This window comes from Mus caroli, chromosome 17, assembly GCF_900094665.2.
Source record: "Mus caroli chromosome 17, CAROLI_EIJ_v1.1, whole genome shotgun sequence".
Taxonomy (NCBI): domain Eukaryota; kingdom Metazoa; phylum Chordata; class Mammalia; order Rodentia; family Muridae; genus Mus; species Mus caroli.
Window position 1 is genome coordinate 37,479,360 of NC_034586.1, and position 3,411 is coordinate 37,482,770.

The 3,411-nt window shown below is 34.3% G+C and overlaps 1 pseudogene; it reads right to left on the bottom strand.

The window, feature by feature from the left end:
• Positions 1 to 2,256: 2,256 nt before the first annotated feature.
• Positions 2,257 to 3,411, bottom strand: part of LOC110312250 — a 2,116-nt pseudogene continuing 961 nt past the window's right edge.

Consider the following 3,411-nt stretch of genomic DNA (forward strand, 5'->3'; position numbering starts at 1 on the left):
AGTTGTAATCTCAGAATATAACACAAAATTTAAAGATGGGCTAAAATAAAAATAAAATATAACAGAACATACTTATGAATTTCTTTTTTTAAAGACTGACACTTAGTTGAGAAATTTTATATAATTAAAGAGAAATATGATTACAATTTCAAACAAAATATAAAGGAGCAACACATTATACAGCTTGAATAGATTGTTGACATAGTTTTTCTCCTGAAAAATAATCTTGTATTTTGGCTATAGATTCTACAAAATCCTTTATAGTCATAGATTCCCTTCAGTGTTGTTCCTTAAGTCCTCAAAGATTACTGTGATATGGAAATAATTTAACATTGATTATACACTAAACATTTTACTCTTGTATAAAGAAACCTTAAAGTGCAAAATGTTACTACACTGACTAGAAATATGGTTTCTTCTGCAGTATGACTTTTTTTCATGGTATTTGAGAATACGGCTACATGAAAAAGACTTACCATTTGCTTATTCACAGGATTCCTGTTATGTGTTATGTATTTGTGGAAAATTGTGTTGTAAAAAGGCCTTATCACATTAATTCCATCTGTAGGGTTTCTCTCCGATGTGCTTATTTTCTTATTTATTGAAAAATGACCAATAGACAAAATTGGGTGTAATGGTAATTGGTTAATTCCATCTACTCCCTGACGATGGTGTGCAAGTGTACCATATAGATCCAGCTGAGGATAGGAATCCACAGCATCTCAAATGTGTGATCCTCGTGCAATTTGGGGACTGATTTAACACGAGTAGAATTAGAGCAAATCCACAATATGTCACCCTTTTTGTTCATTTGGTTTTTTCTCTGAGATGTACACTTAATATAGTAATAAGTGTTATGTAAACTATAAGATATGATATATACTAATTATATCCAGTCCATCAATTTTGTCAATATATGTACATTACTCTAACATCTATCCCAGCTTAAAGAGTTTAAAATTCTATACCTGAATTATGTTTTAATTTTGATTTGTGTTACCATCTGAAACCCATTCTTTCAAATCTAAATCATCTTCCTCAATGATAAACAACGTTAAATTTAATTTTGAGACTATAACAAGTCTTCAACCACATCAGACTTCCAAGAAAGACTTCATTTATAGGAAGCAAAAAGCATAGTTTACAAAACTTGTAGAGTCAGCCTACTACATATACAGTCCTCTATTCCTCAAAATGTTGGATCAACTGTCTTCAGCCTCTTGGAACACAATCATCTGACAGAAACGTTATGAAGGACGAGTTCACTCTGCCTTGGCAGACCTAAGCTATAGACTATTCTGTATCTAGTGTCCTTTCTTTGACAGAATTTTTTGTCTGTAGATGAATTAGGGCAATTCTTGCCCAGTGTATATCTTTTCAAAACTAGAGAAACTCCATATAGAGGTTATGGTGCTCAATATCTTCTTTGAAACAAGACATGGGTGTCATCATGAGGTGACTTGTGTATTAATCAAAATTCCAATAATAATGAAATGGTTACAAATGCCAGATTCTGTGGATTTCTGATGTCTTTTAAGAAAATCCAGACAGTATATCTGAACTGCCAAGCCTTGTCTAAGCTTGGCTATTTCTATTTGAATTATATTAAAAACACTTTATTATAATTAAAGCAGAATCTAATATAACCATGTATTTACTACCTGGCACTTCAATTGTATAACTTAATGATTTCAAGCACTTTGTAATAGCAGCTATAGAAGGACTGGGTCAGAGGCTGATTTTCTTAAATGAATTGCAGAGCCACAATGTCTATCTAAGAGTAACCATACTAATTTCAAAATCTGTATCAATATACTTAGATTTATACCAATGAAAATCCAAAGTCTCTATCAATATATAAATTCTCTATCAACACAAGAAATAATAACATCAAATTTGCAACAAATAAATGCAAAGATTCCTATCAATGTAATTTTATTGCTATACAATGCTTACTCAGTGACCCATCTCATATATTTCTTCTGTGTTTAAAATTAAAACCATTTCCAAATTATCCCTTAAAATGACAACCTAACCATAATTTATAAACTAACCACAGTCAGACACCCAAATGTAAGGGATCAGACTGACAACTCTCCACAATGTCTTTCTGCTAATTGGGGCAATGCAATGTTTAAAGGTTTGGGAGGGGTAGGAAAATTAGGGAAAAAATGTTAGAATTAAGAAAGCTAGCTTTAGCATTTATTTTTCCAGTCTCTGCATACTTAGAAGACTCAGGGTTTGACTGAAATTCAGTTATCTGTCTGAAAGACTGGATGGACTGAGTCCATACTGAGTCAGCAGCAAGTTCTGAAGCTGTTCTGGAAGCAAATCTCTGGAAGCAGCATTAGGAGACAGGTAGCATCCATGATTTCTAGAACATTAAAAATGGTCTTCAATAGTATGTTCTTCCCAAATGTAATCTATAGCTTTGAGATTTCTATAGGTTTCTAGTATCACACCTTTGTTGCGACTCTTCTGAGAAGTGTTCAGCAAAACTCACTCTTCCTGAGTGAAGTTGATATGCACATCATCATAAGACACTACCTCCAAGTGTTTGTTAGTTTGTTTGTTTTGTTTGGTTTGGTTTGGTTTTATTTGGTTTGCTTTGGTTTTTTGTTTGTTTTTAGATAAGTAGGATGAGGATTTAGTGTAGGTCTGAGTGTTATCTATACTCTGGTGCTGGGTCAGCCGTGCAGTTTCAGGTGTGGATACTTTGGAATAGTCTTTAAGTCAAATCATACATCAAGTACTTACTTCCACAGGGTTAGGGCCATGCTTATTCCTCTATAATTTGCTGGCTGTACAGATGATACATCTAAGTTTTTGTGGTTGGGTTGGTTTCACTATTATCTTTTGGAATTCTAAAGAAAACCTTTTGATGTTATCCATGTTTTAGCTTGACCTCTCCATGTTCAGTGAGTTGTGTGGGTGTTTTCTTCAGAAATTGAGTCTTGTGGTTCATTTGTGAAGATCTACCCTTGTCTGGGCAACATACTCTGTTCTATGGGACATCCACAGGATCCTTGATCCAACAACTCGATTGGATGAAACTGAGCTTCAGAGCATGGCCCTTCCTTTGCTGACAAGAGATGTCCACTAGGACAGACACCAATGCCTTCACATATTAGATGAAGTTTCCACCACACTAGGTTTCCATAGTGTCCATCAAAAGCATTTCAATTCTAGATGTACTTTTCGCCATTAGCTCTCTCAATCCTATGCCCCTCTCTTACCATAGGTCCTCCATTTCTTATTCCCCTTCATACTTCCTAGGCCAGAGATCTTAGCAACATATTTACTTTGGATACTAATCATGGAGTTACAAAATGGAAGAATTTCTCTCCAGCATTTGGTCCTTCTTTGGTGTGATTCCTAGTTACTTCCCTTCTCTTTCTTTCTTTCTTTCTT